This window comes from Astatotilapia calliptera, chromosome 9 (genome assembly GCF_964374335.1).
Source record: "Astatotilapia calliptera chromosome 9, fAstCal68.1, whole genome shotgun sequence".
In the NCBI taxonomy this organism is placed as follows: Eukaryota; Metazoa; Chordata; class Actinopteri; order Cichliformes; family Cichlidae; genus Astatotilapia; species Astatotilapia calliptera.
The window spans coordinates 1559946-1585283 of NC_137430.1; the positions used below are offsets into that span (position 1 = coordinate 1559946).

The window sequence follows — 25338 nt, forward strand, 5'->3', positions numbered from 1 at the left end:
CCCTGGAGAAAAAGAGGCCCAGCAACAACCTGAGGCAGCATCTTATAGTGCACAATAAAGAACAATATAGTCCCTGTTTACTCAGATATCAGCTGCTATTTCAAGCTCAACCCCTTCCCTATACAGCCCACTCCCACAAATACACATCCACCCTGTGAGACAATAGCTGCAACAGGATAATAGACAGGTATCTACTAACTACAAGAACAAGAGAACGGCTTCGAGTAAGGTAGGGAGCAAGGTGAAGAATATATGTGCAAGTTTTTAGGCTTGGAAGGCAAAGTTCACATTAAGAAAGATAGTCTGATGCCATGTGGAGTGGAAGAGAGAAACTGAGTGATTCATCTGGGCAAGCTTTAATAGCCTGGTAGACACAGGTGAGCTTTATTGGCTGACAATCCTCCCATGTCAACCAATCAGTTGAGAGTTGACAACCAAAGAGAATAGAACAGAAAGGAGGCCTGGGAATACAGGGAGTGCAGAATTATTAGGCAAATGAGTATTTTGTCTTCATGCATGTTGTCTTACTCCAAGCTGTATAGGCTTGAAAGCCTACTACCAATTAAGCATATTAGGTGATGTGCATCTCTGTAATGAGAAGGGGTGTGGTCTAATGACATCAACACCCTATATCAGGTGTGCATAATTATTAGGCAAGGTCCTTTCCTTTGGCAAAATGGGTCAAAAGAAGGACTTGACAGGCTCAGAAAAGTCAAAAATAGTGAGATATCTTGCAGAGGGATGCAGCAGTCTCAAAATTGCAAAGCTTCTGAAGCGTGATCATCGAACAATCAAGCGTTTCATTCAAAATAGTCAACAGGGTCGCAAGAAGCGTGTGGAAAAACCAAGGCGCAAAATAACTGCCCATGAACTGAGAAAAGTCAAGCGTGCAGCTGCCAAGATGCCACTTGCCACCATTTTGGCCATATTTCAGAGCTGCAACATCACTGGAGTGCCCAAAAGCACAAGGTGTGCAATACTCAGAGACATGGCCATGGTAAGAAAGGCTGAAAGACGACCACCACTGAACAAGACACAAGCTGAAACGTCAAGACTGGGCCAAGAAATATCTCAAGACTGATTTTTCTAAGGTTTTATGGACTGATGAAATGAGAGTGGGTCTTGATGGGCCAGATGGATGGGCCCGTGGCTGGATTGGTAAAGGGCAGAGAGCTCCAGTCCGACTCAGACGCCAGCAAGGTGGAGGTGGAGTACTGGTTTGGGCTGGTATCATCAAAGATGAGCTTGTGGGGCCTTTTCGGGTTGAGGATGGAGTCAAGCTCAACTCCCAGTCCTACTGCCAGTTTCTGGAAGACACCTTCTTCAAGCAGTGGTACAGGAAGAAGTCTGCATCCTTCAAGAAAAACATGATTTCCATGCAGGACAATGCTCCATCACACGCGTCCAAGTACTCCACAGTGTGGCTGGCAAGAAAGGGTATAAAAGAAGAAAAACTAATGACATGGCCACCTTGTTCACCTGATCTGAACCCCATTGAGAACCTGTGGTCCATCATCAAATGTGAGATTTACAAGGAGGGAAAACAGTACACCTCTCTGAACAGTGTCTGGGAGGCTGTGGTTGCTGCTGCACGCAATGTTGATGGTGAACAGATCAAAACACTGACAGAATCCATGGATGGCAGGCTTTTGAGTGTCCTTGCAAAGAAAGGTGGCTATATTGGTCACTGATTTGTTTTTGTTTTGTTTTTGAATGTCAGAAATGTATATTTGTGAATGTGGAGATGTTATATTGGTTTCACTGGTAAAAATAAATAATTGAAATGGGTATATATTTGTTTTTGTTAAGTTGCCTAATAATTATGCACAGTAATAGTCACCTGCACACACAGATATCCCCCTAAAATAGCTAAAACTAAAAACAAACTAAAAACTACTTCCAAAAACATTCAGCTTGAATATTAATGAGTTTTTTGGGTTCATTGAGAACATGGTTGTTGTTCAATAATAAAATTATTCCTCAAAAATACAACTTGCCTAATAATTCTGCACTCCCTGTAGAAAAAGGTGGGAAATATGGAATACACTGGGTATACAATACTCATATACAAATTAAGATTGAGAGGAGGAGGGAGGGAAAAGAGGCAAATTAGAAAACTTCTTAAATCCGTTAAGTTCAGTTTTAAACAGCTTACATATTTGTACATGGGACAACACATAATACATACACTATATACTGTACTATATTGTACTATATACTCTATGTATAATAAGTTCAATGTACTTGAAACTAAGGCAATAAGTTGCAAAATGGGATGGGGATGGCCCAGCCTGGGGGTGTAGCCACCAGGGCATCCCACACACTCCTCAGACATAGGGCCACGGACCATGACACTTTCAAGTAGGAATGTGGTCTGAAGATTGGGAGCCAGACATCACCACACCCTCTGACTTCAAAAATCTTAGCTCGTACTTTTCTTCTTAGTCTGAGTTTTTGAATTATGAAGTTCTCAGTAGAGCAGTCCTGCAGTTGGGTCCCGCACTTCCTGCCACAAGGCTAGATCTGGCATCATCTCCTCTTTGCCAAAGCTCCTGTGAGGCCTTGGAAACTGCCAAGTAACGACTCACAACCTTGGCCAGTCGCTTGAAGAGGTACACCAGAGAGACAGAAGGCAGGAGAATAAACCAGGTAGATCCACAAGTGCGAGATCTACCAAGGAGATGCTCTGTCCCCACTGCTGTTCTACATAGGCCTGAACCCCCTCAGTTAGATCATTAACAGGACAGGCTACAGATACCGGCTACGGAATGGAGCAGTTGTCAGCAACCTCCTGTACATGGATGACATCAAGCTATTTGACAAGAGTGAACAAGACATCAATTCACTGATCCACACCACCAGGATATACAGCAATGACATCGGAATGTCGTTCGGACTGGAGAAATGTAGTCGGATGATAACAAAAAGAGGGAAGGTAGTCAGAACTGAGGGGATTGAACTACCAGAAGGCAACACTGCAGACATAGAGGACAGCTACAAGTAACTGGGGATCCCACAGGCAAATGGGAACCATGAAGAGGCCGCTAGGAAAGCTGCAACCACCAAGTACCTGCAGAGGGTCAGGCAAGTCCTGAGGGGTCAGCTGAACGGTAAGAACAAGATCCGGGCTATCAACACCTCCCACCACCTCAAAAACTCTCAATTGACATCCTGTACTTGTGTACAACTTAGCTTAGAGAATAACTTCACAAGGGAACTATTTAAACACAAGGGTGCTACCAGTGTGTGAATGGGTGGATGACTGGATATGTAAAGCGCTTTGGGGTCCCTAGGGACTAGTAAAGCGCTATATAAATACAGGCCATTTACCATTTAACACCTACGCCCTGCCCGTGATCTGGTATCCTGTTGGGATAATAAGCTGGCAAAAGGAGGAGATAGAAGCCACTGACATCAAGACAAGAAAGCTCCTGACCATGCATGGAGGGTTTCACTCCAAGTCCAGCACCCTAAGGCTGTACGCTAAGCGGACGGAAGGAGACCGGGGACTGGTGAGTGTCAGCACCATGGTCCAATATGAGACAATGAACATCCACGGATACACCAAGAAGATGGCCCCAACTGACCATGTGCTCGGTGAATACCTCAGGCAGCAGAAACCCAAGAGTGAGGAGGAACCGTCATGGAAGGACAGGCCCCCTACACGCCCCAAGATATATATATATATATATATACACAGACGAGACAAGGGAAGCAAAACTAGACACACTAACATGAGACACAGACTTTCAAAGTAAAACAGGAAACATGAGGGCAGAAGAACAAAACCTAAGAACTAAACTCTTAACTAGAATTAAACTGAAACATAGGATAATAATAATCAAAACAGCACAACTAGAGAATTAGAACATAAACCATAATACAGAATAATACCAAAACACAAGAAACTGAAAATGCTGGGTCGAAATGACCAAGAACCGTGACAGGTCGGGAACGTCTTCTGTCTCCTGAACAGGAGACTGTAATCGTCAACAGAAATAATCTGAGAATGAAACGGGTCTACAGGGTGCCATTTGAACACAATTCAGAAAGAGTCAAAGAATTGTGATACAACTATGTGCAAGCAAGTCCCATACAATCCCACAATTGATGCATACTCTAAACACTGTATAAATGACAGTGTACAGATTTCAGTACTGTACAGTAATCATACTCTGATTGTGGTTCACATTAGTGACCACTCTAAATCTGTATTACGTATCATGTGTGTTTCATAGATTCAGGAGAGGTGGCTACAGTGGAGCACCAGTTCATCTTCATTGATGAGGTTGGATTCAACTTAAAAAAAAAAAAGAAAAAAAAAGAAAAAGGAAGGCGAGGAAGGAATGCCACTGGCCAGCATGCCATTGATGAAGTCCCTGGCCAGTGTCGTGGCCATCATAATGTGTGCAGCAATTTCCAACCATGGTGTCATCCATCACCATGCAACCCTTGGCCGCTACCACACTGCCCATCTGACCACATTTCTGGACATCCTACATCCTACACATGGCCCAGAGCAGCTCAGGTTTGTTGTCATTTGGGACAACATAAGTTTCCACCGGGCTGCTCTGGTTTGTGATTGGTTCACTGCCCACCTTTGCTTCTATCTGTCTTATTAGATGTTCTTTTTAGGTTAATTTTACGCTCAGCCAAGCTGTTCTCCAATGTTGATGAAGGGGACCGGTCCTTATAATCCCTATGCACTCGCTCCCAATCCCGTCTCTGTTTTGGGAGGTGTGGGGTGGGAGGTGTGTAAAAAAATTTCAGACTTGCACGTCGCCAAATTGACCTGGAGAGGTGCAAGTGAATTATTTTTCACGGTTTCTGATGTTGGGACAATAGTGGCGAGGGTCCGATTACAGATCCCTTTTTCCAGTCTATTCGTATGAGGTTGTTGTTATGGCCCTGGGCATAATGTGTTTTGGTGGCTGTTTCTTGTTCTGTGTCTTTAAGTCTTTGCAGGTCCCTGATTGGACTAGCTGACGGCTGCTGATTGGTCTCCCTATTCATGCGGTTGCTTTCAAAATCCCTCAACAGCAGTTGTCCCGGGGCAGCAACTGACAGCAGCAGCAGACCTGACCCTGGCCTCAAACTCTGTGATATTTGTGATTCTCGTGACCTATTGAGCTTGTATATAGTGTGTGAATTAGCCTTCTCTTGTAAATAGCACCTTGTAAATAGTCACTGAAGCCGAAGGGGTGAGCTGCCTTGTTGTTTTCTGTATTGTTTCCTTCTGTTTATTCAGTTAGGGAGTTAGGAGTAGCATTTGTCTTTTGTTTGTTCTTTTCATCACGTAGGGTTAAGGTAGCACCTCCTTGACTGATTAAGCTGGTTTTGTTTGTTATTTTGGCCTTTGTTCACCCCGGAATCACGCTTCAGTTTAGACAATAAACCACTGTTCACTAAGAAATCGTTTTCCCCCTGTGTATAGTTTGGGGACCAGGGCGGGGTCAATCTCTTCAACTCTTATGTTACGTTCCTGTACCCCTAGACTGGGGCGTAACATTGTGTTGATAATTCCTCTCCTGCAGGGGTGGATTGAGAGTCCCGCAGGGGAGGGTGCATCCCCCCGTACTCCCTGGGCGATTCCTGTCCCTTCATTTAAACCCATGTTTGCTGATCTTTGATCTTTGGTACACTGCAGACTTCTCCCACAACTCCACCCAGTACTTCCTGCAGACGTTCTCTGACGACTCTGCAATAGTTGGCCTCATCACTGATGGGGACGACAAGGAGAGGACCAGTGTTGGGACTAACGCGTTATTAAGTAACGCGTTACAGTAACTACGTTATTATTGTGGTAACGAGCACGGTAACTAGTTATCATGCCAAAATCAGGAACGCGTTAGTCGTTACTGGGATTTAGATAGGGTCGTTACTCATTACTTCGTGTGGTGGCTATCGCGGAGCTTCCACAGATTCAGTAACATTAGCAAGTGGTGGAGGCCAGCAGGTGGATGAAGGAAAAGGGACACAGAAGGAAAAGAGACCCGAGGCGGCCGCCGGTCCAAGTGTGAACTGAACTTCAGGTAAGAAGTTATGACCTGCAGTCTCTCTGGGTCAGATATGAACCAAGTTTAGGTGGAGTTTATTTTCGTTATTCTGACTTTTTCCGTACTGTGTGCTAGCTAGCATGACGGAGTTTCTATACAGCTGGGTGGGTGCTATGAAGTTAATGATGTTTAACTTAATTTTGTTCATAAGTTATTAGAGTTGCCAACCGTCCCGTATGGTATTCAGAGAAATATTACGCATTTCTTATTGAGGTGAAAAGGAACAGTTTGTCCCGTAATTCAGCTACAATGAAAAAGGCACAAAGCTGGAGTTATTCTGTGTTTACGCTGCACAGCTGCCTCTTCTTCTTTCATTCTCCCCCTCCCTCTCCCGTTTCTACTTCAATCATGAAAACTGATCAATGATCAGCTGATCGGCTTTTCTCTCTTGTTTGTTTATCGCCCACTTTGCGCCGAAAGAGGAAACCAGCGGATGTCGCGCTAAACAACAGCAGCACGTTTAAGCTTGATCAGCTGTTGTTAGAATTTATTTAATATTAATTTCTAGTTTCAGCTGACGTTTGTTGGAGCCACAGCTGCAAAAAAGCTGCTGGTCATGATATGGTTTGGTTATGTGGTGAGAGGGAAACATGAAGATGAAACCAGGAGATGTCCTCACTGGATCATCAGAGCTGAACAGGTGATGGAGAAAAGGGTTTACCTTTTAGGTGACATGAATGAGTTGAAGAGAAGTTATGAACTGTTTCTGAGAGACAAATAACCCCAGGATCCTTTTTTAGGTAGCTGACAGCTGGTAACTGTGCAGGTGCGGATCTAGCAAAGAGTGGCCAGGGGGGCATGTAGGGCATTAACAGGGAGAGGGGGGCACAAAGAAATACTTTTCTTTCTTATTCTCATTTAAAATGTCTAGCTTTTAAAAAATAATTATCTGAATCTTACAACAAACGATTGATAGATTGATACATATATACCATCAAAAAAGTGTACATAACTGTCACATCAGTGTTTATTTTCATTCAAAGGCTTTATGATTTTTCCTATAATGGTGGGCCGGTCTCTAGTCAAAATGCCCGGGCCAATTTTCTGTCCCAGTCCAGCCCTGTATGCAGCTCATCTGCAGTCTGGTGTTACCTACATCTTCCTATTCAGAAGGCAGAATTTCTGAGTTCTGAGTACAATCGAAAGCACTACGACTGCGGTTTTTGTGTTGGATGTAAAAGGCGCACATGACTCTGTGACGTAGGCTAGAATCATGGCAGCAGTCAATGACGGTCCAGGCGTGGGATTTCTCTCGTGGAAATATGCACATTATCTTTTCCTTTCTATTGGTAATTGGCACAGTGCACTTGTGGCAAGTAAGTAAGCTAGAAGACTGGCAAAGTTATGGAAGAAACACATTAACAAGAGAATTCTGAGTAAAACCAAAGTTACTTTCCCTAGTAACTAGTTACTTTGAAAGTAACGAGTAACTTGAAGTAACTGAGTTACTTTTGAGAGAAGTAACTAGTAATGTAACTAAGTTACTATTTTAAAGTAACTTACCCAACACTGGAGAGGACTGACCCAAGGCTTTGTGGATTGGTGCCATCAGAACTACCTCCAGATCAACACTAGTAAAACCAAGGAGCTGGTGGTAGACTTCTGCAGGCACAAACATCCTCCACTGCAAGGGCTGCAATAGAAAGCCACCAAGTGAATAATAAGGGAAGCACTTCAATTAAGAATCTGGAGGGTCTCATAAGAACGCGGAAGGGCACCTTTCGTGTTACTATGACATGCCTCGTCCCTGAAAAATTGTTAGTATGCCAGTATGCCAGTGTTGGGTATGAGAATGCTCTGTTCTTAAAGGTGGGAACCACCAGTCCCACTCTGCTGTCATGAGGTACTGCTCCTGACGCAACATTCCAGAGTGTTGTGTCAACCAGGTACCTATCAGCTGCCTCCGATGTCCCACAGGCTACCCAGGCCCGATAGGACTCCTGATGGCTCCCATCACCTCTGGTGTTCACCATTTGGTTCGGGGTTGCCACCATGACAGTCACTAACCACCTTGCAGCCACAGCTCATTGTAGCAGCTTCAGTAATGGAGGTGCTGAACATGGTGCATTCGGACTCCCCAGTCTCCCTCGGAATGTTGTTGAAGCTCTGCCGGAGGTGTGAGTTGAAGTGTCCCAGCGCACCCTCACTGGATGTGTGAGGCCTGTCTGTGTGATCCAACTCACCACCAGGTGGTGATCAGTTGACAGTTCAGCACCTCTCTTCACCTGAGCATCCTGAATAAATGGCTGCAGGTCTGGTGATATGATTACAAAATTGGTCACCAGAACTACAGCCCAGGGCGTCTTGGTGCCACGTGCACTTAGGACACCCTTATGTTCGAACATGGTGTTCGTTATGGACAAACTGTGGTTTGCACAGAAATCCAGTAACAGAACACTGGTCGGGTTCAGCTCCGGGAGGCTAGTCCTCTGAATCACGCCCCTCTAGGGCATGATTACATCTACTGAAATGCATCTACTGAAGTCTACTCCCCACTGATGTGTAATAAATTATTGAAAAAGTAAATGTTATCAAGAAATGATCAAACAACACAAGGCTTTTAGGGAACACTAACTGTTAAGTTTCTATGCCATATGTTAGAAAAAGATAAAGAGCAGTGACTAAAGTGGTGGGTGGGTTCTTTTACACTTTGAGAGAAGCCAATTGAATCTAATAATTGATTAAATGCCATGTTGAGGCTGCCATTTTTAGGATCTAAATGCATTTTTAAATCACCCACAATAATTATTTTATCTGAGCTGTGCACTAAATCAGATAAAATGTCTAAGAAATCAGACAGAAACTCTGTATGGCCCAGGTGGACGATAGATGATCATAAACAAGACTAGTTTTTAAGTTTTCCAGCTAGGGTGGGCAAGGCTAAGCATCAGGCTTTCACAATTGAATTAAAACTCTGTCTTGGTCTTTGGTTAATTAGCAAGCTAGTGAGAAAGACTGGATAGTATCGATCACATGTCACATTTTGCAGGGTTTAATGAATTTGGCCAGATTTATAGAAAAGAGAGTGTCATGGTCCTGGGCCATGTGGGCCCAGTATTCTTAGTTTTCATGTATTTTTGTATTTTGTTCTTTATTTAGGCCATGCTTCCTGGGTTGATCTGTTACGTTGTTCCTTATGTGTTTTCCCTTCGTGACTCTTACCCCCTGTGTGCCCCTCTGTGTATTTATGAGCCCTCGTCTCTCTTTGTGCTTTATTCTGTTTTCCCCAGCCCGTTATGTCTGCGTTCTCCCCGTGCTCTCTCTCCTCCTGTTTGAACCTCTGTGTACTTCCTGCTTTACTTTGCCCATCTCCCATCAGTGTTACGTTCACTCCTGCCGTGTCTTGTTATGATTATCAGTGTCACCTGTGTTCCCCGTGTGCATCCACTTCCCCTGATCTTCCCTCATGTGTATTTAGTCTCTGTGTTTCGTACAGTCTGTGTCGCGTCGTCTGTGTTCTCACCCCCATGTTTTCACGATCAGTCTTTTGTGGTCATCTTCGTCTCAGAGTTCTCTTAGTTTGTCACAGTATTAGTTTTCCCAGTTTAGTTATAGTTTAGCCACGCTATCCCTGCTGTGTTTGTATTCCTGGTCTTCAGTCATATTAAAGGCTCGCTTTCTGTTAAACTCACTCCCGTCTACTCACTTGTGTATGCTCCTGGGTCCATTACACACACCACCGCACGACCTGCCTCTGCAGACCGTGACAGTACGACGCGACCATGCCGGACCCAGCGTCACAAGACCAGGAGATCATTCGGACAGTGGAGTCGCTATGCGGCGGTTGGCTGCAGTGTTCCGGGGAGGAGGAACGGGTTGAGCTAGCCCGCCAAGCCGGAGTATGCGTGTCCGCATTCCCCTGGTTATGGGAGGCGCTGCATCCCCTCATCATAGACTTTCTCGCCTCCACTCTTCAACTCCGCCCGCGACAGCAGCTGCCCGGTAAGCGTGAGCCGTCGCCTGAGCCATGCTGTAGCTCTGTTTCCCCGCTGCCTCGTGAGCCTGAAGCGGTCAGAATCGGTACGGGGGAGGGAATCGGGAGGGAGCCGTGGCTCGCTCCTGATCATGACGACACACACTCGGCTCACGCTCCATCGGCTTCCGCTTCCTCGCCATCGCCTGACTGCACTACGCGGCTCAAGGAGATGCCAGCTGCTATTGACTTTGGTGAGGAGGAGCGGCAGCAGGTATTACGGGCGTATCGCGAGGACGAGCTCCGCTGGAAGCCCTGGCTCATCCCCGAGGAGGAGTTCTCGCCAACTTCCCCACCTCGCACCTGCCGCCCGCCCTCGCCGCCCCGATCGGACTACTCGTCCCCTGCTGTCTTTCTAGCACGGATGTGGTTGGAGGACGAGGAGCCGGTCGCCAGGGACAGTCAGGTTTTGTCCACAGCCGCTTCAAGGGGAAAGCGGCGTTCTCGCCGCCATCGCGCACTGCTACGTCCTGTCTCGCCCTCCACGAAGCGTCCCGCGGACGCTGTGGGGGTCCTGGACGTCGATCACGAGGGGCAGCAGCACGCCGCAGGCGCACAGCTAGTGGAAGAGTTCGGGAGGGAGCCGTGGCTCGCTCCTGATCATGACGAGCGCTCTTTCCGGGGAACTCGACTGGCTCTTGGGGGTCCCCGGAGTTGCCAGGGACTTCCACCGCTCACCCCGCCCGCTTCCACGGATAGAAAGAAGCGGCACTCTCGCCGCCGGCGCTCTGAGCCCCACCCTAAGGAGGTCCCTCAGTTAATGCCATCTGAGGCTTTAACTCCCATCAGCCATCCAGCCGTGAGTACCCCTGACTCAGTTTCTGACGTCGTATCTAGCCCCTTAGCCAAAGACCTCAAGTCAAAGGGATTTTCTGAGGTAACTAGTGATGAGGACGTTACGTCTCACACAGTGAGCCTGCAATCGGTGGGTTTTTCTGGAATAATGAAAGATGCTGGGAGTAAGGGGTCAGACTCAAAGTATTCTGTATCAGACGACTTTCGATTTAATGTGTTGACATGCTTAGCGAGCAGTCCTAGTTGTGTGGGTGATCAAGAATTAAATCCTATTACCTCTGACAATTTAACGATTACCAAGCCACCTCATGCCAGGTTTGAAACTTTGCGTGAACCATCTACCGAGTCTGAAGAGAGACTGCCTAGCTTTCCTCAAGGAGCAACTACAGACTGTTTGTACTGTGCTGAAGTCTCTGAAGAGGTGGGGGCAGCAGCTGTCCAGTCAGCACCCGTCCTAGTTTTGCCCCAGACTCCTCTTATAACGGAGGTGAGTGACTGTGCTTTTTCATCTCATGAACCTGATATAGTGGAGTGTACTGGGTTGCCCTTTTGTGGGCCCAGCTATGAAGAGACTGGTGCCAAAGACTGCTCTACCATTAATCATGATTTCATAGACACCCATGCTGTGACTGACCTAACTCTAGTTACGAATGAGGGCCAGTCAGAGCAGTGTTGTGATAATGAAAGGACTGTGTGTAACTGTTTTGAAAAACCACACAACGAAACCACAGACAACGTTCTTGACCCTGTAGAATCCAGGACTTTTTCTAGTGTTGCTCCCATAGCCGCACCACATGGAGCAAAGGTTCATGAGACAGCGAAAGGGATTCACACGTCGACTGTACAGTCTGCTTCTGAGCCTGCTAGGAATGGCGTGAGCTTTCTCTCCGCCTCAGACTGTTATCTACTGCAGCAAACTCGTACAGCCGAGACGGAGTGTTACCCCCGCGTGCAGATCGTAGTGGAGTCTAGTTCCGTATTCCCTGATGGTGGGATTGCAGACAGTGCTCAAGACCAAATGCACAGGAACGTGAGCTCTGATGCTACTGCTTCTCAGTCGCAGACTGTTAGGCCAGCCATAAGCATGCCTGCCTCTTTATGTGACTCTGAATCCAGCTACGGACTTATGTGCAATCCCACCATGAACTATTGTGTTGACAATACCGACAGGGAGTTGGCATCTACTACTCGAGTTACCGAAAGTGTTCATGACCTGAGAAATTATGTTTTCAAAGCTTGTCATGCTAACAGTGTTCTATGTGCTGCCTCACCAGTCGCTTCTGAGCTTAAGACTCTCCCCAGGGCCTCCTCAGATGCCACGTCAGCTGGAGGGTCCGAGGGGCCCGTTCAGCCGCCTGTCTCCGCTGAAGGGTCCGAGGGGCCCGTTCAGCCGCCTGTCTCCGCTGGAGGGTCCGAGGGGCCCGTTCAGCCTCATGCCACGTCAGCTGGGGGGCCCGAGGAGCCCGTCCAGTCCCACGCCACGTCAGCTGGAGGGTCCGAGGGGCCCGTTCAGCCGCCTGTCTCCGCTGGAGGGCCCGAGGGGCCCGTTCAGCCGCCTGCCACGTCAGCTGGAGGGCCCGAGGGGCCCGTCCAGCACCATGCCACGTCAGCTGGGGGGCCCGAGGGGCCCGTCCAGCACCATGCCACGTCAGCTGGGGGGCCCGAGCCGCCCATCCAGCCACCTGGATGGGCGGGTTAGCGATTCGAAGGGACTTAAAGGTGAGTTTATTTTGAAGTAGTATATAGGTGTGTGGCTGCCCAATTGGTTGGTTATGCTTTGTTTGAGGGAGTCTTCAGGAACTGGGTGGATGTCACTCAAGCACGGCTGAAGATCTGGATGGAATTTCGAAGATGAAGAGGTGAATTCAGAACAGTGCAAAAAGCCGAAGAAAGCGAGCAGGAACATGGCTTCGAGTGTGTGTGCCAGGAAGCGTAAGATATGAAGCTGGAAATGGTTGCAATGTCGAATGATGGGATGGGAAGATTGAAGTTATTATGGAACAAACGGAAAATGTTCCAAGCGGTCCAATAGGAGGACAATGTGCTTGCTGCAAAATTATTTATAATCACTTCTTGGGAGATGCTGATGAGTTCTGCGATGCTAGGGTTTAGATCTTGAATGAAGGCTTGAATGTGTTCTGCTCTGATTAAGAACTGGTGGGTGACTGATAGCCACATGAGCTGCTGCATGAAGGGCATAATGGAAGGAGAATTGCTTCGGCCTTTGTTGATTATGTCAACAACGGCGAGATTGTCGGAGCGAATGAGGATGGATCTTCTTGACCATTCGTGGCCCCACAGTAAGGCTGTGATGACTACCGGGTAGTCTGTGGCAAACAAGACCTCTTTTTCTTTCTCGTGTTCTGGATTTGCTCTTCCTGACTGAAACCTGGATTTCTCCCCAGTGAGGTAAGCGCATTGAACTAGTACCAGCTGACTGTACCTTTTTTAATGTTCCGAGAGCTTCTGGTCGCGGAGGAGGGCTCATTTGAAGCAGCTTTTCCCTTCATCTTGCTACACCAGTTTTGAACTCTGTTTGTGTGAACTGGGCCACTCGCCTTTGTTGTTATGTGCGATTGTTTATCGGCTCCCGTAATATAACAAGGAGCTCTTATCCGAGTTCTCGGAATTCCTTGCTGATTGTGCATCACGATATGACCAGATTCTCCTGCTTGGTGATTTTAACATACACGTTTGGTGTCCATGGAGACCCCTGGCCAAGGACTTCCTGGCCTTAGTGAATTCTTTTAATTTTGTCCAGTCTGTTAGTGGTGCCACTCAAGAGCGTGGTCACACACTGGACTTAGTTTTATCTTATGGTTTGTCTGTTCGCAATGTACGTGTTGAAGATGCAGTATTCTCTGATCATATGCCTTATTTGATAGGCTAACGCTTTTGCAAATCACGCTGTGCCTGTTCGATGTTATCATGCCGTTGGCTCTGATACTGCTGAATGGTTTTCTACACTGTTTAACAAATTAATGTCTTATGCCCCTGAGTTCCCACTCCTACTTTTCTCAACTTATTTCGGCCAACTAACATAACCCTTGTGTTTTATACAATACTATAAATTCTGTACTTAACTTGGAGGGTTATGACCTTGTGCCGTCCTCTGAGGCTATGTGCAATAAGTATTACCTTTTTTGTGGACAAGATTGCTAGTCTGAGGCCTCCAATCCCATCTATTTTTGATCTGGCCATGCATGCTCCTTGCTCAAGCCTGTTCTCTGCCTTTGCACCAATTTCTCTGCTTGATTTAGAGGAGTTGGTGCTACATGCTAAGCCCTGTGGTTCCCCTAACGATGTTGTTACTCCCCGCTTCCTCCAAAAGGTATTTCCTACCATTGGACCTTATATCCTGAAAATTATCAATACTAGTCTGTTAACCGGTCAAGTTCCTAGTGGGTTTAAACATGCAGTCATACATCCCTTACTTAAGAAACCTGCCCTTGATAGTTCTGTTACGTCAAATTTTTGACCTATCTCCAAGCTTCCCTTTTTAAGCAAGATCTTGGAGAGGATTGTACATACCAAGCTGCTGATTGCTTGAATGACTCGCAACTGAAATTTTTGAATCTGGTTTTAAGCCCTTTCATAGTATGGAGACAGCTCCTGTTAAAGTTATGGATGACATTCTTGTTGCTACTGATCGTGGTAAATATGTTGTGCTTGTGTTATTAGAAATGACAGCTGCATTTGACACAGTGGACCACAACCTGCTGATCTCCCGCTTACACCACTGTGTGGGAATTTCTCATTCGTCATTGTCATGGATAAAATCATATCTTTCCGAAAGGAGTTTTTGTGTTAAGCTGGGGCTGGCCGCTTCCTTTGTGGCCCCTCTGCTTTGGGGTGTGCCCCAGGGATCTATCCTCGGGCCATTATTTTTCTCGCTGTATTTACTCCCTCTTGGTGCGATTTTTCGTAAACAGGGAGTGTCATTTCATTTGTATGCCGATGACTGTCAGCTTTATTTACCTCTTAGTCATTTGGATACCTCCCCATGTCAATAACTGCTTGACTGTCCTAGCGTTATGCAGAGAACATCTCTGTTTAACGAAAAAGCAAAAGCAAACTCGAGCGGAGTGAGCTCTTTTGCCCGAGAAGGGGCAGTACCACGTATGATGATGAACCGTTGTGGCAATTGATCATCCTGGGAAGAGCAGGCTGCGTGAGAGGAGGAAGAATGAGCTCAGCTAAATCAATATATATTTACCAGCAATGATTTGTTGGCCAAGGTTAGTGGATACAGGAGAAGGTTTTGGGGCCGGCGGGTTGGGAGGAGGAATCGCTGAGGCGAACGAATACTGGGCAGTATTAGCCTGAAAAAATGGGGCCTGGGCTAAAAGGCTTTGCCAGATGCTGCTCGAAGCTTCACCGATGAGAGGAGGAAAAACTGCTGGCGGATGTATGGTCAGATGCGTGGTTGTAGGAATGCTAGCTGAAGTATTGTAGAAAGGAGCAGAGGTGAAAGGAACTGGCATCCCAGTGCCGAGGTTAGCTGCAGAGTTTAGCAGAGGAGGAATAAGTAGCTGACAACCTGGCAACCCAGTGCCGAGGTTAGCTGCACACTTTGGCTGAGGAATGAGTGGCTGAGGACCTGGCCAAGACGGTGTGCTGAGGCGCGTTGCGAAGGAGGGATCAGAGACCGCAAAAACTGGCAACCCTGGCCGAGTGCCACGCCCAGTAGGAGGAGCAGCTGAGGAGGGAGCGTGTGGAGTGGTGGAGAGATGCAGCCGTTGCTGGCAGGGTGAGGCTGTAAGGAGTGAGGAAGCATCGTTAATTGAGGCTCTGTTCAGTGAACGAGAGCGGGAGCGCTGAGATGTTAAGAAGAAATGGAATAATATAGCCCTGTTGTCAGATTGGAGAAAGCGAATGTCTCTCTCTTTCAAGACTTGTTGAAGACAAGCGACAGTCCAGTCTGAGATCTTCAATATTAAATAGTCTTCCGGAGACCTCACTGGGGCGTGGGAATGGTGGTGTGTCCTCGGAGTTGGACGCTGAGATGGCTCTGATTTCTGGGATGCTCCGCGGGGCTGGACACGCATCTTGGAGCAGTCTGGAGTGGAGTTTAGCTGTGAACCATTGCTGGAGACAGATCTTCCTCCGGTAGCGGTTCAGAGGTTGTAGTTTCGAGGGGATGGGGAGTGACCGGAGCTGCTGTAATGCTGAATCGAGCGGAGAGATATGGCGGACCAGACGGCCGAGTGGCGAGGATGGCTGCTAGGAGGCTCCCCAGATGGGCCGGTGGTAGTCCGACTCTCTGCAGCGGCCCCACTAGGATGTTTAGGTTGCAGTTCCTGGACTGCCTGGGGAATATCATATGGAGAAAGAGTGAGGTCTTGGTCCAATTGGCAGAGCGACAGGTAATCTATGGTGATGAGCCAAATGGGTGAGTAGGATTCGAGCTCTTAGAACATCCGCAAGTCGTCTGACGACGAGGGGTGTTTGCGTGAAAATGGGAACAGCGGGTATTGGTGAATCTAAACAGATAAGCTACACTAAAACCACTGTGTGTTGGAACAGGAAGTGATACTCTACCACAGAGAGTGAATACCAAGTTACAGCGCCACTCAAAGGAGAAGGTAAAGGAAGCTTGATAAAGGAAAGGTGTGCTGGTCCATTTGCTTTGTTACAGGGCATTTGATTAAGGGCACAGAATAGATCTTCTGTTGATATTGATGCATCTAACATCCTAACTTGATGTTACATTAAATGAAGAAGGTCTGTAGAATTGAGGAACTTGTGAATATCTGCAATATTTAGGTTATGCAAGTTCATCTAAAACTTCCTATAGAATATACAGTAGAAAGGCTTCCAGACTGAGTCTTTAATGACTGCTATTATTTATTTGTTTTCCTTAAGTCGATTTTCTGCAGATTTACCTGATTTATTATTGTACTCAAATTTGTCATGTCAGTGTAATATCTGAAATATCTCCAGTATCAGTGGGTACCTGAACTGGAGTTGGAGGGGAAAGTTGTCAGAAGTGGAAAAAACACTGACACCTAATATCATGTGCAAAATAACATATATGAAAATATAATAATGCTAATATACCTTTTTAATTTGCAACTGGCCACCAAACGATGAACAATCCCTTAAACAACAGAAAAAACATTTAATAATTTTTAGAAAATTCCACCCATGTGAACCGTTCACTGTTTTTTTGTCCTGTTCTGTTTTTAACAGGCGCTTTAGCGTGAAACCACCTGTTAGTCATCTGTAGAGTGTCTTGCCCTAATGTAGGAAAATGGTGTGGTCTATTGTATGTAAAGTGTCGACACAGGCCTGTCTGCATGCCATACACAGTTACTAAGATAAGACTTTATTTATCCCATATTTGGGATAAATAAAGTCATTACTGTCATTACTGTAATGACTGTAACATTACTGTTACAGCCAGTAACAGTAATGTACAGGTAAAATACAAAATACCAGGTTTTAATACACACTTTGATCCCAACAAAGTGTTACAATGGAGGTTACATTTCCTTGTGTTTTTAGTAGCTGCTCCTTTTTGCATTTTTCTTGCGTGATCATGTGTGACTGGATAGAGACCTCATCATTAAAATGCTAAGGGACCTTTGTATTATTACTTGGAAGCAGATCAACAAGCACTGTCATACATAATTCCTGGAATGTGAAGAAGGTTATGTTTCTACACAGCAGTGTTGTTTATTAGCTCCTCAACAAGGTTAGCTGAGCGCTCCTAACAGACAAAAAGCGGTTCTGGAAGCAGACAAAAGAGCCGTGAGAGAAGATGAACAGAGATGTCATTCCCAAAACATTTCAACTTGTGACAGCTTAATGCTGGTGACTGCAGGCCCCGTGGCAATTTTAATAATGCCCCTCTATTCTATTTACATTTTTTTCCTGCTGCTGTTTTTTCACTTTGCTTTCTTGCTCTCCCTCTATCCCTCCATCCTCTGCCTGTCAAATATGTCCATGGAGAGAGAAGCCAAGCGCCTGTCATGTTCACAGCATGACGCCTCCTTACTCATTATACACCGGTGACATCATTACAAAAGCAATCACAGGGCTGTGGTAAATAGCAAGCTAATTAAAAAAGACAGGCTGATGGACTAACAAATGTGTATGCTGAGCCCATAGCTGCATGAACATATGAATACTTAGTGGCAGCCTCAGCTGCTTCTTTCTAGTTTATGGTTTTGTAGCTAACATGAATGATTGCCTGAGTCACTTGTTAGAACTCGACTCTTCTGACCTTTCCTAGATTTATATTTATACTGTGACCTTTAAGATACAATATGCATTTAATATGGGGTTTTTTTGTATTTTGTTTATTGATTTACCTATTCCCAATTAAATTTTTCCTGTTCATTTGTTTGTTTGTTTGTTTTTTCATTTTTAATGCATTTTAATTTTAATGTCTAATTTTGATTTTGCTTTCCTTTATCTTCATGACTGTCATTGTTGTGATTTGGTGCTATATAAACTGAATAAAAGTAAACTTCTTACACACACAACAGACATTTTATATTGTACAAGAGAGTAAGGCAAATCGTGAGGGGTCGGCTAAATGGCAAGAATAAGATCCTATCAACACCTACACCCTGCCGGTGTTCAGGTACCCTGCTGGGATAATAAGCTGACCAAAGGAGGGGATGGAAGCCACTGACATCAAGACAAGGCTGCTCCTGACCATACATGGAGGGTTTCCAGCACCCTGAGACTGAATGCTAAGCAGAAGGAAGGAGGCTGCGGACTGGTGAGTCTCATCCTGTATTGCGGTACTGACACTCACCAAACATCCATGAAAACATTAGGAAGATGGCTCCAGCCTACCAGGTGCTCAGTGAATACCTCAGGCAGCAGAAACCCAAGAAAGAGGAGGCACCGTCATGGAAGGATAGGCCCCTGCTTGGCATGTACCACTATGACCATGCCTAAAAATGTGTGTCAGAAGTGTTCTGAGCCACATGTTCGAAATGCAGAGAAAAACAAAGAAAGAGGCAACGATTCATTTTTTTTTCTACCGGGTAACTTAACGCACTTAATATTTTGTTAGATTTGAAAGACAATTATCAAAATCCATGATAATCTTATCCCTGTTACTTTGAAGCCTGTCCTACTTTAAAGAAAAATGGGCAACCAGAAGAGCAAACACAAAAATAATAGAAAAGCTCAAATTATAAAACAAAATTAAGAAAACAGTGGAAAAACTGCTCATGGTTTAGTTTCTATCCCACAGTGAATTACAGAAAAACTATCATGACACAAGGACGAGCTCAGACTATTCCCCAGGCTAATGACCTGTATTAAAAACCATTTTCAGGTTATTTAATAGATTTTAGGACAATTAACTTTTGTTTCATTTTGACAAATCATATATGTTGTTGGTCCAAAAACAGCTTTTAATAATGGAAATGGGATCCCCAAGATTACTGAGAAGAGTTTTGCCCTCAATAACAATCCCTACATCAGAAGGTTTAACGGACCTGTCTTGGTTTTGCAACAGGTCCTTCATCACATCCTCAGCTAAAGCCTCTTGAACACATAGATCAATATGTTATGTCCTATTGACATATTAAAACTTGGATAACCTTACTTTTATCTCACATTTTTCAAGACATGGACACAAGACACAAACTGTTGAAATCTAAATTTACATTTGAACACTGAAGTCTAAACTTTTTAAGTAAATGCTGTTCTCTCATGTATTTCATATTTTTAGTTTTTCTACTGGGCAAATGGTCTCTCAGTGTGAAATATGGGAGGAGTGGTTGGTTTGGAAAAGGGGGCTTTCCGCAGTGATACACATGATACAAAAAGTTATTTGATGTTTCCTTTATAACATGTTGACAGAGGTGAATGAGCCTCCTTGTTGACCATTTTATATCTGTGTGATGTATTTAAATACATAACCAACAATGAAGTGCGTGTCTAAAGCAACATGGAGATTGGTAGAGCAATAACTCTTTGTCTTCTTGTCTATGGCTCAAGGTGTCTGAACTCTGGGATATTGTTTGGGGGCTCGGTGGAACTCTAATCTAATCTAATATTAATTTGTTGCACAGAAACTTGTGATCCCATTAGCCAAAATATTGAGCTTTTAAAATGCCTGAAAGTGATTTACTGCACCAACCTTAAAGTGTTTGATTAAAGCATTTGCATCTTCTCCTAGATGGTCAATGAGACATCGTATGATCACCTCATTTGTATTCTCAATAGGAATTTCCCTCTGTACAACACAAAGTCTAAGCTGTTGGCAAAATATGTAACACTGCACAATCTTTTTGATTTTCTGTGCAAGCTTAAACATAACTATAGCAGTTGAATTAACAGTAGCTAAATTAAACACTTGGTAGGACGTGTATTTCTGGAGCAACAAAAAGTAAATTCCACAATACAAAAAAAAAAGGAAAATCTGACACATGCCATAGAAGAATCTGTCCTTGATGTTTCTGATGCCAAGCTCTTGGCTCATGACATCATATCTTCTATGTGCCAAGGTTCTGTACATTAAATTGTTATTGGTTGGGCTGTTTTTCTTCTTACAATGATCAATAAGTTGTTGTCAGTCAAGATCTTGTTGTTCTTTACAGTCTTCTACATAACATAGTGTGGAAGAAATGGCATTTCTCCCTTCTGTGTTTCCTTTATATTTGTTGCTCGTGTCCTGTCACCAGGCTGCTTGTTCTTCAGTGAGTTGCGAGTAGCCTCTGAAACTCAAAAACTTCATAACTTTGACCTGTAATTTCTCATCTTGTACTTAAGACTATACATCCATCCAATCCAGCCATTACCACTGCCTGACTTTGTCAGACATAGGTGCTTTTAGACTAAAGCCTCTGCCACTTCACCAATCTGAAGGCCTGTACATGTGCAGCTGTACATGTACTCAGCTAATTTTTCCATAATTTCTGACTTGAGATTCAAAATTCAAAGTGTTTATTGTCATGTGTACAGAAGAAATAGCATTTCTCTGTGCAAGGAAATTCTTCCTTTGCTGTCCATACACAAATGCCAAGTTAGATAGGGTTGAAGAAACAAGAAAAATAAGGATAAAAATAAGACAAGACATTAAGATAAATAAATATAAAAGGATAAAAATAGTGAACGATAAATAAATAAGTACAAAAATAAGTAAGTGAAGACAAGTGAGGTATGCAGATGTCAATGTACAAATGAGCTTAATGTGCAAAATGAACTTAGTGTGCAAAGTGTCCTGATGTGCAAATTGCAGTTGAGGTAGGTCAGCTGTTAAGGAGTCTGATAGCAGTGGGGAAGAAGGAGTTGTTGAGTCTGGGTGTTCTGGATTTCACACTTCTGAACCTTCGTCCCGAGGGCAGAAGTTTGAATAGTCCGTGTGAGGGTGTGTGGGGTCTTCGAGGATGGAGGCAGCTCTCCTCTGGACTCTGTGATGGTAGTTGTTATCACTTTCTACAGGTGTTTGTGGTCCATAGCAGTAGTGCTGCCGTACCATGCAGTGATGCAGCTGGTCAATGTGCTCTCTGTAGAAGCTGCTGAGGATCTTGGCATAACAAATTTCCTCAGCTTCCTCAGGAAATACAGCCGCTGCTGAGCCCTCTTGACCAGCTGTGTGGTGTTCAGAGTCCAGGTGAGGTCCTCACTTATGTGAACGCCCAGACACCTAAAGCTGCTCGGCCTCACCCACTAAACAGCGGCTGGTGAGGCTCTTTTTCTTTCTCATGTCCACTATCATATCCTTTGTTTTATCAGTGTTGAGGGTAAGGTTGTTGTCCTCACACCATGACACCAGACCGGCCACCTCTCTCCTATAAGCCGCCTTGTCCCCACCAGTGATAAGACCGATCACTGCGGTGTCATCTGCGAACTTCAGTATGATGTTCTCTTTGTTGGAGTTGATACAGTCATGTATGAACAGGGTGTAAAGGATGGGGCTGAGGACGCAACCCTGTAGAACTTCAGTGTTTGTAATAATCCTGACAGACTGAGGCCTGCAGGTCAAAAAGTTCTGTAGCCAGTCACAGAGGGTGGTGTGCAGGCCGAGTGTAGACAGTCATCCCTCACAAACTCATTCACAAACTGTGTTGAAGGTGGAGCTGTAGTCAACAAATGTAGGAGTCATTATTTTCGAGGTGGGAGAGGTAATAGTGAAGGGCAGCAGCTATGGCGTTTGACATGGACCTGTTGGGAATATTGCTCTTATGTAGGCCAGCACCACTCTCTCAAAACACTTTGCAATGATTGGAGTGAGTGCAACTGGTCTGTAGTCATATAGGCAGGTGGCTGGGCTTTTCTTGGGGAGGGGGATGATAGTTGTGGTCTTGAAGCATATGGGAACGATGCTCTGGCTGAGGGAAAGGTTAAAGATGGAGGTCCAGGGATGTTGTCTGGTCCTGCTGCCTTGCAGGAGTTGATCTTCCTCAGGACCTTGTGTACTTGGTCTATTGAGACCGCTGGCGGTGGAGAGGGTCAGATGATCTGGGGGTTCTGGAAGGTCTTGGAGGGCTGTAAGGTCTCAGAGATCTGGGAGGTCTGGGGGGTCTCAAAGCAGGTGTTAAACACGTTGAGATCATCCGGCACACCGCCTGCAGAGCTGATGGTGTTGGTGGTGGCCCTATATTCTGTGATGTGCTGCAGGCCTTGCCACATCTGCCTGGGGTCAGTAGAAGAATAGAAGCCATCCAGCTTCTCTCTGTACTGCCTCTTAGCTGCTGTAATGGTTTTCCTCCGTCCATAGTTTGCAGCTTTGTACTCCATCTCATTGCCTGATCTGAATGCAAGAGACCGCATCATGTGTTGTACCTGACTGGTGATCCAGGGCTTCTAGTTGGGGAACTTTCTGATTTGTGTGGTGGGCACAATATTGTCATCACAGGCGCTGATGTACCCAGTCACATACTCAGCGTAGTCCTTTATGTTGACAGAACAGTCCTCCATAGTGGCTGCAGTTTGAACCACATCCCAATCTGTTTGAGCAAAAGAGTCCTGCAGGATGGTCTCAGTCTCTGGGGTCCAGAATTTAACAGGTTTGGTTACAGGGTATGTTTGTTTCAGCTTCTGTCTGTGTCAAAGGGAAATTGTGTTTATATAATGTGATCAGCTTCATGAAATGTATTCTTTAATTTTCAACTAAGCAAATGTCTACGTGGCTTTTGACATGAACTCTTCTGTGATAAACAACTTACAGCTTCCTCTTTCTGCACTGTAAAAAAGAAAAAGTTGAGAAAACGTAAAATTTCAAGGCAACATGATGCAAGAGATTTTTGAGTTTTCTCAACTTTTGCAACTGTTGTTGACTTAACTAAGATTTATAAGTTCTGCCAACTTGGTTCTTCTTGTTCACCTATATGTATCGATATAAACAAAGGAAAATGTATGCGATGTGATTATACTTGAAAGAACACTCAATGAATAGAACAAATAAAAAAATAAAAAAAATAAAACAAAGCACAATTCAATGTTATCTAAAAGCTTATTTATTTTGTTCAACAGTGCTTTCAGTACATTTCAGAATGTCATGGGAAGTAGGGTGAATTTCTGTTAAAAAAAAAAAAAGAAAGAAAGAAAAAGAAATAACAAACAAACAAAAATGTGTTGCCAGTTTCTTTTTGGTGCTTTGAGCACCCCAGCAGAGACGTTAAAATTCCAGAGTCCAGAACCAAAAAAGCAAAGTGTCCAGCAACTTAATAATTCACGCACACACCCTGACTGTCTTGTAAAAGCTGAACATAACTATTGCACCTTAAATAGGGTAATTCCACAAACGATTGCCTATGTACCCAGACATTGACATTTTACATGGGCTTACTATAATGAACTATGGAAGTTAAAAGTTATTAGAAATGTTACCATCAATGAAGAGGAAACTAACAGGTAAAACACCAGTTCTATGCTTCATGTGACAAATCTTTTAAAATACTACAAGACAAATTTTCACCATATATTCTCAACAATACAGATTCATCTGACTAAAATTTACATTTCAAATAATGATTTATCCACTTCACCTTCATATTGTCCGACCAGGTCAAAATAAGATGGCCTCAATTGCTTTAAAGGTGTAACTCATCTGCTTTGGATAATCAATGTTGAGGGCATACAGAAGGCCAAAGAGGTATGCCAAGGCAGTAGAGAGGTCTGGAATGTTATGTAGCACGATGTCCCCTTCCAACACAACTGCATGTTCTCGCACAGACGTATCGGCATCGTCATCTTGTAGGATGGTGAGGATGGCAACTGATACACCGTTCAACACTGGTTCCAAAATGTCAGTGATCTGAAGAAAAGTAAAATATGAATTATTGAAAGCTAAGAAAAACTAAAGACAAAACAAATTTCTAAAGATTTTAACTTTAACCTCTATACCATGCTGGTCATTTGACTCATAGAGGTTTTAAGAAGAACAAGCTTATTTTCCTTTAATTAATGCCACCTTGTGAGTTTTGTACAAAACACATTTTCTGCTATGGAACACCCAAACAATGCCCAGCTGCTGCTCAGCAGAAAAAAAAGGAGTGAGAGTTATGAAAACTTCAATCGCCACTATAAAATTATTTGGACTGCACTGAGGACGTGTACATTTCCATTTTGGATGAACTCATCCTTTAAAAACATCTCATAGCAATTAGTTTTACTTGCATTACTTTTTTGTACTTACTAAGCATTTCAGGAAAACCTCTGTTGCATCCTCTCTGAGGAAAATGGGCTGGCCTCTCAGTGCCGGTGGGACACCATGTCAGATGCCTAAAAAGTATTCAGTGGAAAACAAGAATTTCAATTAGTGTAGTAACATGGTGTACTATACACAATGCAAAATCAGAACTCTCATAGTAATGAAAATAAAGCACAGGTCAGACCCAGCAACACACAAAACTTACAAAAAAAACAACAACAACATCATGTTAACAATTTTATTTTCTATTTACAAATTAAAAGAAATACTGCCAAATAAGAACAAAGCAATGACTGATGACATTAATTTTTACTGACATGTCCACCGATGTGTTTTGTTTGAAGCCGACATCTTTTTCAGTTTCTGTTAAGAGAAAAGTATACTCTCTTCTAAAAATTTCAGATAAAGAAGCACTTCACTCACCTGTTCATCAAGTTTATGCAGGAGGTCTTCCATCTCCTCACAAAGAGCTCCCTTCTTAGACCGGTACAGTTTCAGCAGGCCAGGCACAAATTTGTTAAGGGATGCATTGAAGGTCCCCAGGAGGTCTTTGCTTGTGATCCGATGAAATTTTTCTGTCTATTTTGCCCCACCATGTTACAGTGGGGCAAAATAGTATTTAGTCAGCCACCGATTGTGCAAGTTCCCCCACTTAAAATGATGACAGAGGTCAGTAATTTGCACCAGAGGTACACTTCAACTGTGAGAGACAGAATGTGAAAAAAAAATCCATGAATTCACATGGTAGGATTTGTAAAGAATTTATTCGTAAATTAGGGTGGAAAATAAGTATTTGGTCACCTCAAACAAGGAAAATCTCTGGCTCTCACAGACCTGCAACGTCTTCTGTAAGAAGCTTTTCTGTCCCCCACTCGTTACCTGTATGA

At 44.4% G+C, this 25338-nt stretch overlaps 1 long non-coding RNA gene across 1 annotated transcript; it reads right to left on the reverse strand.

Moving 5' to 3' along the window:
• Nucleotides 1-23323: 23323 nt before the first annotated feature.
• On the reverse strand, nt 23324-24719 carry LOC145430822 (uncharacterized). Its single transcript, XR_013911144.1, has 2 exons — nt 24437-24719; nt 23324-24055 (listed from the first exon to the last, which is right to left on the reverse strand). It is a non-coding gene; the product is annotated as an uncharacterized LOC145430822 (long non-coding RNA).
• Between the last annotated feature and the right edge of the window lie 619 nt (nt 24720-25338).